General features: G+C 34.1%; 1 protein-coding gene and 1 non-coding gene across 2 annotated transcripts in view; one reads left to right on the forward strand and one right to left on the reverse strand.

The window, feature by feature from the left end:
- The window catches only part of LOC128930371 (uncharacterized), a 310,834-nt gene that overhangs the window by 39,885 nt on the left and 253,166 nt on the right, over window positions 1–17,783 (forward strand). The window lies entirely within an intron of this gene.
- LOC118150051 (U6 spliceosomal RNA) lies at window positions 2,709–2,815 on the reverse strand. The gene has a single exon (XR_004737812.1). It is a non-coding gene; the product is annotated as a U6 spliceosomal RNA (small nuclear RNA).

Below are 17,783 nucleotides of genomic sequence, written 5' to 3' on the forward strand. Positions count from 1 at the left end.
TATAACTTTTAAATTATAAGTACATCTTATAAGTTTTATATTTTCACTTCCACATATTATTTATTGATAGATAAATATATGGATAGAAAAATTTGCAAAATTCAGAATTTTTAGTGATAATCTAATTTTTGAAATAAAATGATTTAATATTTGCACAGTAAATGTAATGAAAACTTTGTCTACAAATGTAAGGTCCTGTGGTTTGGGGTTTGCTTTTTGTTCAAAAGGCATTGTTCTATGTGAATTAGACATGCTGATTTAATATTCTAAGTCAGTGCCTCTAAAACCAATCTTGACTTAATTCTCTGCTTTCTGCAATTCCTCAAGGGGTGAAAAAATAGAATGTCACTTCTTTAAGAGAGGCATTTTCTTAAATGAAAAAAAAGTCTTTTGAAATATTAGTAAGGTACTGGTAGTTTAATACCCTTTAAAAAATAATTAAAGAAATTTTAATTAAAGAATCTTATGGTTAGTTTCTTTTCTCTATCTCAAAACCAAGCATATTTTTACCTAAAATTAAATACATTTGAATCTACACTTTATAATATTACAATAAAGGAAAGGAATAGTTATTATTACAACTTTTGGAGAGTTTTTAAATGTAGTTCCTCATTGAAAAGAATTTACTTTCTATCGCAAGAAGTTGATTATTCAGTGTGTTTTTATCAGATAGGCATTATATAATTTCTTGTGTCTCATAAGGAAGTCCACATATAATAAAGCATCCAAGAACACAAACTTACTTAAAAAAAAAAAGTAGCTTTTGTTGAGATGGTTTCACTCCATTAACCTTGAAAATGTTGGCAGGTAGTTTGAGTTTTAGTGACAAGATTCTGTTGCTGCTAGGGATGGCTCTGGCCATGTGATAGGCTGAATTACACAAGGACAATTTACTGTGTTTACAGAATGCTTAGGTCTTATTAAGGAATAGTATCCCTTCCCCCAAGTTTAGGTTCTTTGTGAGCATAAATTAAGAAATCTATTTCTGTTTTGGGAAATACACATATAATTTTTAAATGTAATTTTTAAAATAACAGCTTTATTTTAACCTTCTAAATTATATCTTCTTTATACACTTGGTGTTGCTGAATAACCAAAATTAGCTTTTGCTTTTTTGCTGGAAATATATAATTCTCTTAACACATCCTTTCTGTTCTGAGTAAAAGTAAATACAGGTCATTTAAAAACAGTATAAAAAAATTTTTTGAAAGGTTCAGCTTTTAAATTCTTCAGTTATTTATAAAAGTTTCTACCTAGGAACTACTTATTTTTTGCTACTGATAACTTTGTATTAAATAATTGATGCCTAAAATATATATTAGTAGAATAAATAAATTAGCTATAAAACAAAATTAGAAGAGCCACAAACCAGGCCAGTCACAGTAGCTCATGCCTGCAATCCCAGCACTTTGGGAACTTGAAGCAGGTGGATCATTGAGGTCAGGAGTTTGAGGCCAGTCTGGTTAACATGGCAAAACCCTGTCCATACTGAAAATAAAAAAATTAGTCCGGTGTGGTGGCAGGCATCTGTCATCCAGCTACTCAGGAGGCTGAGGCAGGAGAATAGCTAGAACCGGAGAGGCAGATGTTGCAGTGAGCTGAGATCAAGCCATTGCACTCCAACCTCGTGACAGAGCAAGACTCTGTCTGAAAAAAAATAAAAATAAAGAGAGCCACTAACTGAAGACTGGTTTGGCTGGGTTCCATTGCCTTGCTGAGAATATGAGCTGCCACTATCTGGGTACATCAACTGTGCATATGTCATTTAGCCCTTTAGGGTCTCAGATTTTGTCTCTGAAAATAGGAGAAAAACTCAGCATCATTTTATAATTCCAGATGACAAGCTGCAGGATCAAGTCTTTAACTTCTTCATATTATTATAGAGGATGTTGAAAATATTATTACTAATATTGCTGTTTTCAAAGATAAACTAATTTTATTATCAAATTAAAATCAGTTCATTGTTTTAGCCAGAAAGATAGACATTAATTTGAATTAATAACATATTCTTATTTTTTCTTTGGCTTGAACAACAGTAGTTTATTTTTCACAGTTCTGAATCTGGGGGTTTAAGATTAAGGCCTGGATGCCTGCTTGCTGTGTCCTCGCATGGTACTTTCCCTGTGTGTCCAAATGTCCTCTTACAGGGACACCAGGCATATGGGACCCCAAGCATGCAACTAGGGCTTCTGTTGCCCTCTCTTTCTCTCTCTTTCTCTTTCTCTGTCTCTCTTTTCTTTCTTTCTTTTTTCTCTTTTCTTTGTTTTTTTTTTTTGGATTTTGTTTTGTTTTTTAAATTGTATTTCAGGCTCTCGTGTACATTGCACATCCTGCATCCTGCAGATTGTTACATAGGTACATACATGCCATGATGTTTTGCTGTTTCTATTCCCCCGACCCCCTGCCATCACCTGTATCAGGCATTTCTCTTGGTGTTATCTTTCCCCATCCTCCCGTCCCCCTGCTGTCCCTCCATTCCCCTCCCCTCCACCCCCCCCACCTAGCCCAGTGAGTGTTGTTCTCTTCCCTGTGCCCAAGTGTTCTCATTGTTCATCGCCTGCCTATGAGTGAAAACGTGGTATTTGGTTTTCTGTTCTTGTGTAAGTTTGCTGAGAATGATGCTTTCTAGCTTTATGCATGTCTCTAAAAAGGACAAAACGTGTTTTTTTATGGCAGCATAGTATTCCATGGTGTATATATGCCATGTTAAAGATATGTAATGCTTCATGAATTTGCATGCCATTCTTGGGCAGGGGCCATGCTAATGTTTTCTGTATCATTCCAGTTTTACTATATGTGCTCCCAAAGCAAGCACATATTTCTTTTTTTTCATACTGCCATTTCTTTTCTAAAGATATGCAATCTTATGCCAACTGTCAGAGAAAGGAAGGACAAGATTATGAATATGTGCAATGTGAATCAAAAATGATTCAAGAGAAATTATATGTATTTCAGGAAACTTCTTGTTCTTATTGATGCTCAAGCAGAGTAGAGATGACTTGAGGTATAATTTAGTTAACACTATTAGCTGTTTAGATATATTGTCAAATTTAGAAACACATTTGTGGTAATATAATATATAATCAAAAAATTTATCATGATTTTCTGATGGATTTGTGATAATAGTAGGTTCCATGAATATCTCTCAGGAAGATACTGATTTTTTTAACCAAAAGGTAAGACTTTATATCTATATTATGGAGATATAAGCATGACTATCAAATGAATATTTGATTCAAATGATTTATTTGATAGTCACATAAATCAATGATTTTTTGATATTTGTGAATATGAATATCATATTCATCAAATAAATTTGATTTTGATGAATATCAAATAAATGTGAAAGAAAACATTTATGATGAGATGTAAATGTTTCCATTCACACCAGACATTCTACACCTAATTATTACCTTTTGTCACTCATCCGCAAAGATAATATTAAGTTGATTTCTTATTGGCATTTTAAAATATGCACTACTAATTTTGTTCAGTAAACTATAATTTACTTAATCTGTTCTTACAATTCTATTCTGTGATGTTTTCCAATATGAATAGTTATTCCAACCACTTTTAGAATTTGTATCTTTCCAATGTCCTTTTATAGTATCTTTTAGTATAAAACAATCTTTGGGATAAATATTAATAACATCAAGTCAACACACAAAGTGCTTATTCATCTTTGTTCATTATATCACTTGCTCTATTTAGATGAAAATCATATAATCAAAAATGTCAATATATTATCTGTGTAACAAAATGTCTCCAATGATACATTTAGTATAAAAGTCATGTTGTACTAATTTGAGAATAGAATAGATCTATATCTCATTCTAATAATAATTCTCAATGAATAATATGGGGCTATTTCAACTGATGCATTAAATAGATAAAGATATTTCTTGGAGAGTTCAGTCAGTTGGCTATGCCACCAGTTATAATAGAAATCAATTTTCAAGCCATGAGTTATTTTTATGTTTGTTTGTTTTTTGTTTTTTACAAAAGGCACTGTTTCTGAATACTGGTAGTAAAAAAATGGATCATCCTTTTTGATACAACTAAGGTGAAACAGTTTTTCATTGTTTCCTATAATTTTTAGTTTGTCACTTATTATTATATTTATGGTATTTATTTCTATGTGCCTTACACACAACTCTCACAAACTTTGTTTCTCTGTTTGCTTTACTCTCTTTTAAAACCATTGTTCTAGTTTGTCCTGATGAAACAAAGTACTATAGACAGGATGGCTTATAAACAACAGAAATTTGTTTCTCACAGCTCTGGAGTCAGGGAAGTGCAAGATCAGGGTACCAACATGGTTGGGTTCTGGTGAGGGTCCTCTTCCAGTTTGCAGACTGCCATCTGCTCATTGTAGTCTCATGTGGCAGAAAGAGGACTGGAGGGCTCTCAGGGGTCTCCTTTATAACAGCGCTAATCCCATTGATGAGAGCTCCACTTTCATGACCTAATTTCCCCCAAAGGCCCCACTCCCTAATATCACATTGGAGGTTAGGATTTCAACATATACGTTTCTAGCCAACATGTACATTTCCATTGGACAGTGTTAGAGTCTTTTCAGTGTTTACATGCATAATTTACTGCAAGACTTGGAATGAAACTTCTTAGCTTTGCTTTGTCTATATTATATGTTTTATCTTAAGCAAGCTCTACATAACTAGTGATGTTAAGTTTCAGTAAATGGAAAAATTCTTTGAGACTACTATATTCTGTTTCATTATCCAAACACCTCCATTTTTACAATTTGATTAGTGTTCTTGGCAATGTACAACCCAATTGAATTACACTGGATATAACTGCCTGTTTTTAACATATATCTTTGGATTAAAAGAGAAATATTATGAGGACCTTGTCTCATTGTGCCATCAGTGTATCATGGCTGAGAATATCTCAGTTAAGATAATGTATTACTCCTCTGCTTTCTCAGCAAATGAACAGTAAAATATGGAAGTAATTGATTCTGAGTGTTTAATGTGAGAAACAAAGTTTATACTGAACATTCTAGGCCATTGCCAAAAGTCAACTTTAAACATAAATCAAGACATTTAGAATTCTACGGTGTCAACTATGGTAGATACTCTCACACCAAGGTCAACACAAGAGTCCCCAAAGTGATTTATTTAAAAGAGAGTCCTGAGTGCCACCACCAGAAATTCAGATTTTTAACTTTTTTTCTTACATGAAAATGGGTATTTTTTAATTTTTATTGTACTTTAAGTTCTGGGGTACATGTGCAAATCTTGAAGGTGGTTTCATAGGTACATGCATGCCATGGTGGTTTGCTGTCTGCATCCCCTTGTCACCTATATCTGGCATTTCTCTCAGTGTTATCCCTTCTCAACCTCCTCGCCCCCTGCTGTCCCTCCCCTAGCCCCCTACCCCCAACAGACTCCAGTAGGTGATGTTCCCCTCCCTGTGCCTATGTGTTCTCATTGTTCAACACCCGCCTATGAGTGAGAACATGTGGCGTTTGGTTTTCTGTTCTTGTGTCAGTTTGCTGAGAACGATAGTTTCCAGATTCATCCATGTTCCTACAAAGGACATGAACTCATAGTTTTTTTATGGCTGCATAGTATTTAATGGTGTATATGTGCCACATTTTCTTTGTCCAGTCTATCATTGATGGACATTTGGGTAGGTTCCAGATCTTTGCTATTGTAAACAGTGCTGCAATGAACATACATGTGCACGTGTCTTTATAGTAGAATGATTTATAATCCTTTGGGTATATACCCAGTAATGGGATTGCTGGGTCAAATAGAATTTCTATTTCTAGGTCCTTGAGGAATCGTCACACTGTCTTCCACAATGGTGGAACTAATTTACACTCCCACCAACAGTGTAAAGTGCTCTTTTTTCTCCACATCCTCTCCAGCATCTGTTATCTCCAGATTTTTTAATGATCGTCATTCTAACTGTCAGGAGATGGTATCTTAATGTGGTTTTGATTTGCATTTCTCTAATGTCCAGTGATGATGAGCATTTTTTCATATGTTCGTTGGCTGCATAAATGTCTTCTTTTGACAAGTGTCTGTTCATATCCTTCACCCACTTTTGAATGGGTTTCTTTGTTTTTTTCTTGTAGATCTGTTTTAGTTGTTTGTAGATTCTGGATATTAGCCCTTTGTCAGATGGGTAGATTGCAAACATTTTTTCCCATTCTGTTGGTTTCTGGTTCACTCTAATGATTGCTTCTTTTGCTGTGCAGAAACTCTTAAGTTTAATTAGATCCCATCTGCCTGTTTTGGCTTTTGTTGACAATGCTTTTGGTGTTTTAGTCATGAAGTCCTTGCCTATACCTGTATCCTGAATGGTTTTGCCTAGGTTTTCTTCTAGGATTTTTGTGGTGTTTGGTTTTATGTTTAAATCTTTAATCCATCTGGAGTTAATTTTAGTGTAAGTTGTCAGGAAGGGGTCCAGTTTCAGCTTTCAGCACATGGCTAGCCAGTTTTCCCAGCACCATTTATTAAACAGAGAATTGTTTCTCCATTGCTTGCTTTTGTCAGGTTTATCAAAGATCAGATGGCTGTAGATGTGTGGCACTGCTTCCAAGGCCTCTGTTCTGTTCCACTGGTCTATATCTCTGTTTTGGTACCAGTACCATGCTGTTTTGATTACTGTAGCCTTGTAGTATAGTTTGAAGTCAGGTTGCATAATGCCTCCAGCTTTGTTCTTTTTGCTTAGGATTGTCTTGGCTATGCAAGCTCTCATTTGGTTCCATATTAAGTTTAAGGTGGTTTTGTCCACTTCTGTGAAGATCAATGATAGCTTGATGGGGATAGCATTGAATTTATAAATTACTTTGGGCAGTATGGCCATTTTCATGATACTGATTCTTCCTAACCATGAACATGGAATGTTTTTCCATCTTTTTGTGTCCTCCTGATACCAAAACCTGGCAAAGACACAACTAAAAAAGAAAACTTCAGGCCAATATGCATGATGAACATTGATGCAAAAATCTTCAATAAAATACTGGCAAACTGAATGTAGCAGCACATCAAAAAGCTTATCCATCACGATCATATAGGCTTCATCCCGGGGATGCAAGCCTGGTTCAACATATGCAAATCTATAAATGTAATCCATCACATAAGCAAAACCAAAGACAAAAACCACATGATTACCACAATAGATCCAGAGAAGGCCTTTGACAAAATTCAATAGCCCTTTATGCTAAAAACTCTCAATAAACTAGGTATTGATGGAATGTATCTCAAAATAATAAAAGCTATTTACAACAAACCAACAGCTAACACCATTCTGAACGGGCACAAACTGGAAGCATTCCCTTTGAAATTTGGCACTAGACCAGGATGCCCTCTCTCACCACTCCTATTCAATATAGTATTGGAAGTTTTAGCCAAGCAATCAGGTAAGAAAAATTAATAAAAGGTATTCAATTAGGAAAAGAGGAAGTCAAATTGTCTCTATTTGCAGACAACATGATTGGATATTTAGAAGACCCAAAATCATCTCAGCCCAAAATCTCCTTAAGCTGATAAGCAACTTCAGCAGTCTCAAGATACAAAATCAACGTGCAGAAATCACAGACATTCCCATACACCAATAACAGACAAACAGAGAGTCAAATCATGAGTGAACTCCCATTCATAATTGCTACAAAGGGAATAAAATACCTAGGAATACAACTAACAAATGATGTAAAGGACCTCTTCAAGGAGAACTACAAACCACTGTTCAAGGAAATAAGAGAGCACAGATTTTTTTTAAAATATATCTGAGTGTGTCTTTTAAATTTACATTTTGTACCAGCAAATCCAAGTTATTCTATTATAAGTAATCCACAGCTTAAAAATATTTGTTAGAACATAAGTATTGTTTTAAAAATATTGGTTAGATAAATATTTTAGATTTTTCTTAACAAATACAAATTTATACTTTTTAGACAGAAAAAAAATGTTTAAAAGAACTCTGAATTCCTTTATTTATTTATTTATATTTTGAGATAGAGTCTCTCTCTCTCTAGCCAAGGCTGGTGTTCAGTGGTGGGATCTGAGCTCACTGTAGCCTCCACCTCCCAGGTTCAAGCAATTCTCATGCCTCAGCCTCCTGAGTAGCTGAGATTACAGGCACACAGCACCACGCCTAGCTAATTTTTATATTTTTAGTAGAGATGGGGTTTCACCATGTTGGCCAGGATGATCTCGCATGGTCTCGAACTCCTGACCTCGGGCGATCCACCCACCTCAGCTTCCCACAGTGCTGGGATTATAGGCATGAGCCACTACGCCCAGCCTAAATTCCTTTAAAACCATGGGGAGGCAAAGGTGCAGTGAACTGAGATCATACCTCTGCACTCCAGCCTGGCAACAGAGCAAGACTCCATCTCAAAAACAACACAAACATACCAAAAAAACTCATATTCATTTCTTAATAACTTGATAATTTGTCTGTCAGCTCTTTCTCTTCTTTTGGTCATTCTATGTTTATATTTATAATGTGCTATTGTAGATTTGCTGGGATAATTCTGATTATAATTATTTTTTTGTGCTTGTAACATAAAAAATTGACATGTCCCAGAAATTTTGAACACATCTAGAATCTAGACTCTGTCCCTCAGATTCTCATTCATATAAAAAAATTCAGGCAAATTGTCCCTCTTTGGGGTTCATAAAGCATGATTGCAAGAGCTAGAAATAAACCACCATAGAAGCATAATATTTTAGAGGCTAAAGATGTCACAGAGAGTATTGGTCCATCCTTGTCCTATGTATGAATTCACTCTTTAGCAAAGCATTGGGCATGTGTTGTGTTCTAGAGTATCCCAAAAAGGTATATTGAATCATTTTCAAAAACACTCATTCTGTTAGGAATCCATGTGCAAGTAGCAGAAGTCCCTAGTACAGTAGCTTAAATAGAAGCATATTTACTTGTCTCATATTACAAGAAGCCTGAGATTAGGCCACAGGGCTAATATAGACTCTCAAGATTTCAGGCTCTTCTTTTTTCTGCCCCGTGTTCCACTGACGACTTTTATTTTCATGCTAGCTCCTTCTTCGGTAGATGATTGCTACACTTTCTAGGCCCCAATAACTACCTAGGAAAGAAGGAAATAACAAAATAGTGAAAAGCAATGCTCTCTCTGTCTTTCAATTTGAAAAGAGATTCCCTTTCAACATCATCTTATTACCCAGAATTGTGTCACTTTACCTGCTCTGGCTTTATGAGAAGCTAAAATATTGAGTAATTTTACCATTGTGCATTGATGTTCCAAACTAAATGAGCATTCTGACAGGAAAAAAGTGAGAATACGTATTGTATCAGAAACGGAAATTATTTGCTACAGATAGTATATCTGTAAAGAAAAATGCGTCTAAAAGTCTCAGAACAATTAATATAGGCATAAAGGCATAATTTATTATTTGCCTGTTATGTGTATTAACTGTTCGGTACACTATTATTTGGGAGACATCATGAGTCTTCATAAAGCTTATCTCTGCCATGACAGCAAAATGGGTGTTGGTCATTAATTATTAGGTAAAACGTTCTAAACTAATGAGAAAAAGGAAACCTTGAGTTAATCTTGGGAGCATAACGTTGAGTGAAAAATGATGATAAATGCTCAAAAACTGCTAAAGCTTTAATAATTGGCACTTTTCTTAATTGTAGCAGTCAGCAAGAAGATAACTGCTGTGTAGCGAACTTCTGCATGGTTTGTTTTTGGTTTTGTTTTGAGACAGAGTATCGCTCTTGTTCCCAGGCTGGAGTGCAATGGTGAGATCTCAGCTCACTGCAACCTTCGCTTCCCAGGTTCAAGAGATTCTCCTGCCTCAGCCTCCCGAGTAGCTGGGATTGCAGGTGCCCGCCACCCTGCCCTGCTAATTTTTGTATTTTTAGTAGATATGGGGTTTTACCATATTGGCTAGGCTGGTTTCAAACTCCTAACCTCAGGTTATCCCCTGTCTCCGTCCCCAAAGTGCTGAGATTACAGGCCTGAGCCACCGCATCTGCCCTCTGCACTGTTCTTATCAGTTTACCTTTAAGACTGACTTTGAGAATGTCCTAAATTTGCAGCTGCTTCACTTCTGAGAGATCCTGATTTTTTATTTTTTGTTGTTCCACAGTAGTCAATTACTAAAATACTCAAATGATGAAAATCCTCAACAACTCTAGTCACTTTTGGCACCTCCAAAATTGAAGTTTTGCTATGGTGGTCTAGGGTGAGTGGTATCCCAAAGAGGTATATTGAATTACTTTTACTTTTAAATTTTTATTTATTATTATTTTTTGAGACAGAGTCTTGCTCTGTACCAAGGCTAGAGTGCAGTGGTGCAATCTCAGCTCACTGCAACCTCTGCCTCCTGGATTCAAGTGATTCTCCTGCCTCAGCCTCCCAAGTAGCTGGGATTACAGGTACCCACCACCATGCCCAGTTACTTTTTGTATTTTCAGTAGAGACGGAATTTCACCATGTTGGTCAGACTGGTCTGGATTTCTTGACTTTGTGATCCACCCACCTCGGCCTCTCAAAGTGCTGGGATTACAGGCGTGAGCCACCATGCCCGGCCTTGAATCATTTTTAAAAGCAGTCAGTCTGTTAGGAATCCATGTAAAAGTAACAGAAGTCCCTACGACAGTGGCTTCAGTAGAAGCATATTTACTTGTTTTGTACTGCAGGAAGCCTGAGATTAGGCCACAGAGCTGATACAAGGATATTCTCAATATGAAAGGGAGGTTTCAGTGTTCACTGAAGAGTTTCCTCTGGCAAGCCTGGTGTTGGGCAGAGGCCGCAGTGGAATTCAGATTATTCAAAATTAATCAGGTCAGAAATAATCCTGGTTATTACTTGATACCATGGTTCAGTTACTTTTATGGGTGAAGATGTGTTTTGTGCCTAATCCGACAAAGACATCCAACCCATATTATGTTAAGTGCCTGCATTTGTTCTGGGAAGAATAACCAGAAAACCTCTCAAGAGAAATTTTCCACTATAAAATGTAAAAGTAATTTTATGTGATACATAGATCAATATTACTTGATAAATGTATTGCACAACTGTCTTAAACATTTAAATATACATTAATAATGCTTTGGCATATATAATAGTTATATATCCCATATGTATTAGAATCATTTTATAGAAAAGATCAAAATATTAAAAAAAGAATTATCAGGAAGATACAGTTGGGATCCCAGCATATGAAAAGGGTTTAATGGAAAAAAATGCAATAGCTGCAGAAACTGTAACAGATCATTAGGAACATTTAAAAAGACCCATGTCTGCATTTAATGGAGAACCTATCTCCTACGTACCAATTTACACTAGAAAATTGAACAATTGATATTATTCTTCCATTCTTTAATTTCTTTTCACTTAATCAATTTTTGTTTTGTCTTAGTTATCAGTTTGTCAGATAGCATGTGGTTTGTTATTTTCAGGGAGCTCAGATTTTCCAAAATAAGAGTTAAACTTCTTTGCCATTATTTTTTATTATTGTATACATATATATATGCGTATACATATAGATATATATATGTATGTATTTACACATATGATTCCTATAAAGAAAGCAATATTTTATATAACATTTTAAATATTCTACCAGGACCCTTTAGACTAGAATTGGTAAGCATTTTCTTTTTTTCTTCTTGAGTCTCACTCTGTCACCCAGGCACAGTAGTGTGATTTCAGCTTACTAAAGCCTCTACCTCCTGGATTCCAGCAGTTCTCCTGTCTCAGCCTCCTGAGTAGCTGGGATTACAGGCACTAGCCACCACACCCAGCTAATTTTTGTATTTTTAGTAGAGATGGATGATAAACATTTTTAACATATGTTTTAAATTTATATAAATTTAGGGCTACAAATGCAGTTTTGTTACATGGATACACTGCATCGCGGTGAAGTTTGGGCTTTTAATGTAACCCTTTAACATCAGTTTTGTCAAGTTTCTGTCAGTCCCACAGTTTATGAAGAGTTTTAAAGTTTTTTCATGGTGTGGATTCTGAAAATATAATATTGTCATTAATGTCTATTAATTGTAAGTGACTATAAAAATCTGGAATCTGTATTCATTCACGAGAAATTTCTCTAACCTCAGAAGGAATGGGATATGGTTGTGAGACAGAGAGACCCTGATTAACTCTTATACACAATGGTAGTTCTAGCATAAGCATGATCGTACATGGACAAGCTAACTTCATTCTACCCTTAACAGAAATCTGTCAAACCCCACTATACTTTCAGTTGTAATAAAATAGCTTCAGGCAAATCTGACTTTTTATTTGATTCTTTGTGTAGTGTAAAAATAAAAACAGAAAATGAAACACCGCATATTCTCACTCATAGGTGGGTGATGAAAAATGAGAACACATGGACACAGAAAGGGGAGTACTAAACACTGGGGTCTATTGGGGGGAAAAGGGGAGGGCCAGTGGGAGGGGGAGGTGGGGAGGGATAGCCTGGGGAGAAATGCCAAATGTGGGTGAAGGGGAGAAGGAAAGAAAAGCACACTGCCATGTGTGTTCCTATGCAACTGTCTTACATGTTCTGCTCATGTACCCCAAAACCTAAAATCCAATAAAAAATTAAAAAATAAATAAATAAATAAAAATAAAAACAGAACAAATTTTATGCTGAAAAGCTTACCATTTCAAAATACATGGTATTACTATGTATGAAGCCATACAGTTACCACCACCATTACTTTGGTGTTCATTTTCATTTATTTTTTTCCTAGGTACTGATTTTACATAGTTGGAATCATAGCATCCAAATAGGTTTGTTCACTTTTATATAAAAGGACTATTAACCTTTATTAATTTCACTCCAGTTTGGTCACTGGCTTCCACCTTATTACTGTTATATGGATAATGTTGATATGAATTGCTCCTGTGCAAGATAAAGAAATGAAAAGTTTTACAAATTTGTGTCAGTTACTGAGCCTAAAATGGAATCTTTACTTCAGCATATTTGACCCTTAGATGTTTTAATTTTATGAAACAATTACTAAAATTATCCTTATTTTTTATTTGATCTAGTGAACCTCATGGAAAGTTAAATACGTTTGAGGGTAGTCATAGTCTCAGCATGACAAATTCTGTAAAATAATTCTAATGTTGCATTCATATGTTTGTATTATATATATATATAAGTATGTATATGGATGGTCTGAATGTATGTGTATGTATATGGAAAGAAAAATGATTCATAATAGATTTTACATTGAAATGTATGAAGCAAAATAAGAGGAAAGTATGCTGCAGAATATAAAAGCAATAGAGACAAGAAATTAAAAAAAATAAAAAATAAAATGTACACACCAGAAATAAAACCCACTACTTGCTTCTGTATATTTGTGATAACTAATACTCACTGTCATTATGTACAAATTAAAAATAACAGAAAATTTTATAAATTCTATGTTTAACTTTTTATAATATAGGACTTATACAGACAATAGACTGCATAAATTACCTTTTACAGAAGTTTATTTATTAATGATCATTTTAAGGGTATTATCCAGAGAGATTCAACACTTTGTTGTAGCTGATTTAAATTATGATTACAATTATGAAATATTGTATCTGTGAAATTCAAAAGACTTTTAAATACCAGAGTCAGCACTGAAATCTATTAGAAACTCTGATGCATTTGTAGGTCTAATGTGAATTGATATACTGGTTCAATTTTAAAACATGTTAATTCAGTCCCCTGTGCCATGCCACTGGGATTAACATTATTATAATATGTCATATCACTTAAAATTCAATTATGGTATATTCTTTTGTGATAAAAATTAACTAAAGTGAATGAAATTATTTCTGAGTATCTAACAAAATTACACATTCCTTCGTTTTACATAATTTAAAATAATATGAAAAATGTCAATATTTGGAGCTAACCTCACATCATTCAAATTATACCTAAAAACAGAATTGCTACAGTATTTCTTAGATTAAACATACTTTTATTTAATGTGACATTCATATTGAAATGTCATCTAGATAATGCTTTGGATATCTATAGCTTTCTAAGTTTGCATCCATTCTAATAGATTATTTGAAATGAATAATCATTGGCTTCATTGAGACAGTAGGGGAAATCACAAACTTCACAGAGGTTTAGTGATCTTCCAAGGACAGAATAATAAAGGTAATTTAGATTACTAATGTATTAGTCTGTTTTCACAATGCCATGAAGATACTACCTGAGAGTGGGTAATTTATAAAAGAAAGAGGTTTAATTGACTCGTAGTTCCTCATGGCTGGAGAGGCCTCAGGAAACTTATAATCATGGTTGAAGAAGAAGGGGAAGCAGGTCACATCTTACTTGGTGGCAAGAGAGAGAAAGAGAAAGAACACAGGGGATACCACCATTTTAAAAATCATCAGATCTCTTGAGAACTCCCTTATCATAAGGAGAACAGTATGAGGAAAACTGCTCCCATGATTTATTTACCTTCTATCAGGTCCCTCCCTTGACTTGTGGGAATCACAGTTCGAGGTGAGATTTGGGTGGGGACATAGAGCCAAACCATATCAACTTATTTGTCATTTAGATTATACCACTCATTGGGAGGCACAGTATATTATATCACTTTGAAGACTGATTCATATATTATGAAATGTAGTATTGTTTTATTTTACTAATTTTTACTAAATTTGGAAATGACTCATAACTCTTTAATAATTTTCAGAGGTATGAAAAATAAAAGTTTTTTTCCCCATATTTTTGTGTTGGTAGCCCTCTTTAAAATAGAAAGTATGAATTTATTTAAGCCAGATCAACCCAGCAAAAAACAACAAAATAAAGACTTTTGACTTCACCCTGTGTTATTTTTATTAATGCTGATGGAGAATTCATTTCTCAATTCTTCCATTTATTTTGATAAACATGAATAAATCCCTCATTGAAAAAAGATCCTGTAATTCTGTTCCTATTTTTTAGTGCTACCATGTAACTTATTTTGAGTGTGACAGTTACCAGAATAAATAGTTCCAAAAAAGTTCCAACGAATACTTGTTCACAAGTATGTCTAGCATGTCATCTATACTAAATAATTTCTTAAAATGTTATTTTTTCTCCAATTATACTAGATACCAAATCATTTTTATTTTTTACTGCCCTGGAATAAGTTATGTGTACTTCAGTTTGTATCTATCTGGGTGTATTACTAACAGCAATTAATGGCTTAGGAATGAAAAGTTCTGTGATTCAAACTTGGGTTTACCCAGAGAGGCACCAACATGAGTGTTAATACAGTAGATATGTTGTCATAAATTATTACTCCTAAAATGTCAAATTTGTTAATTCCATTGAAAGAAATATTTCAGAATTAGCTTGAAAAAAGAAAGCTAGCCAATTACCTTTCACTGCAAATGTAATGGTTTATCTATAGAATAAACAGAATTTGTTTCCCTTTGTTTGAAGATTTCGTGGCAAATACATTTCATTCATTGTGTCCCTTCCTGATATTGTACTTTCTTAGATTCCTTAAAGGCAGCCTCTTGAAGTTGAACTGGCTTTAAGATTTGATGTTTTCTTTTCTTCAAACTGGTTCCATGTGAATAAGTGTGTGACCCAACCACACAGTCATTTATTTCTATTTATATAAGTAAAATTAATTGTAAAATGACACCATTTATAAAAATCTCCTAATCATAAAATAATAATTCTGTTGAATTTAATAGAAAGTATTTATTAAAATATTCTGCTGGTATTTCTACTTTTATTGTTAATTTTAAGAAGTGTAAAATATAACTGGGAAACATTTCAGGAAATATATTTAAATTTTACAAATATTATTTAGGATAATTTCTGCCAGTGTGTGGTAGCTATTTAGGGGGAAAACATAGGATAACACAGGACAATTAGCCTTTGTTGCAGGATATTGCTTAAAAATCTGATATTAAATAAAACACCTTTGAGTTCTCCTAAGTATCTTGTCGAAATATGCTAGTATATGATTTTTATCATGTCATCTTAAAGAAATTATAGGATACAAAACAGGTATTATCTCCTTTTTGTACAAAGAATAAAGAAATAGAAATGCACATAAAAATAAAAATATTAAATAATCCAGAACTACATAAAAAGCAAGTCCAATTCAATCAATATACTTATATTACTCACTGATAATATCCATGAGTTGGACCATTTTTCTCCAACTCACCTGTCTCATGCTACACAGGAGCCTATTCTGAATGGTTTCCATGGAGGAAAGAAACCTCATACATTCATTTAAATTAAGGCAGTAATTCTCCGCTGGGGGATTGGTTGTATGATTTGTAATAGGAATGGTATAGAGAATTTCTACTATAGAGAAATGCTAATGATAGAATCATTAATGGTGTTCAACTGTTGATGGAAGTATGTCATGTCTCAGGATTCTGGGATGGAAAGAGATCGGCAAACAGTAAACTATAATATTGGTCACTGGTAGTAGCTTGGACAATTCTCTTCTAGGATTTTTTATTTGATAGGGAATCACTGAATATCAATCCCCCACTCTAACATAATAAAATAAACTACTAAGGGAATTTCAGTTCCCCTTGAGGAGAGAAGGCATTTTGGGGCTGGTATTATATTTAGGACCTTGCCACCATGAGTTTCTACAGCAGGTACATGTTTACTTGATATGCAGTCATGATACTCCTGGGCCAATCTTCACACTAACATGTACAATTGTGTGTATAGATAAGACACACACATAGTAAGCTTAAGAGCAAATGCCTACTTTTTCCTCTGCGTTTTCTACTCAAAGTGTTGGTCCTGGGTAAACAAAAGTTTTGATTATACAGTTTTTATTATTAGGTACCCTATATCTTTTTGCTATCTGATTTTAAATGATGTGTTGCCTACCAGTAAAAATCAGCTGTCCACTGGCAGTAACTTCAGATCTAATACTTGTCAACATGTTTAACAGTGTGTAGGATAATTCTACCATATTGTTTACTATTTCTCTTTTCCCAAAGATTAAATGTGTTTGTCTCTGGCCATATATATTTAAAACTTTCTAGTTTATATTTTCCATACAAAGACGTATTTAAATGCATCCATTTCCGTAGCCTGAATTATAGTAGCATTTATAATAGCATTTTACACTTCAGTTGATATTGATTTTCTAAAATACGTTTGCCTCTAAAACATTCTTTTTTTCATTTGGCATTTTCTTTACATTGAAAATTGTAGAAATGTAGTCATTAGAAAATCATTTTTCTTTAACTGGCTCTTCTTCAAACTTCAATCATGTGTCCTACAAAAAGTTAACAGCTTACCAGCTATTTTCACATTTCTCTTTATGCAATGGGATGTTAGTTTTTTTAACAGAGAGAAAGCTTAAACTTTTTCTCTCTGTGATTTGGCTTCATTTATTGCAAAGGATTGCAAAGTAATTGAAGGAAAATGAAAACTAAATGAAATAATTAAATAAGCAATCTAATTTCTAGGTGTTAATTCAATTCTATTTCTAATCAATTTTCTGTATTTTAAACTTCATTTGCTTTCTATCTACTTTTTGCCTGCAGGCTTAGATGCCTCAAATTATGGGATGGATACATCCCTAGTACTTAGCATGATGACACAGGGGAAAATGCCACTCAGAGGGCTAGACTAATACATTTAACAGTTATTTCATTATTTGGTGGCCTGAAACTCCAGATGGCCATATCTAGTTGATTTTATTGTCTTTTTCCATTAAATATCTGTATTGTAAAATTGTATGACTTGGAAAGGATACATTTTGATTTACTAAAGGTGATCTTCTGAGATATTTTGAGAGAAAGAGGTAGTATACCAAAA

The sequence above is a fragment of the Callithrix jacchus genome, chromosome 21 (assembly GCF_049354715.1).
Source record: "Callithrix jacchus isolate 240 chromosome 21, calJac240_pri, whole genome shotgun sequence".
NCBI lineage: Eukaryota > Metazoa > Chordata > Mammalia > Primates > Cebidae > Callithrix > Callithrix jacchus.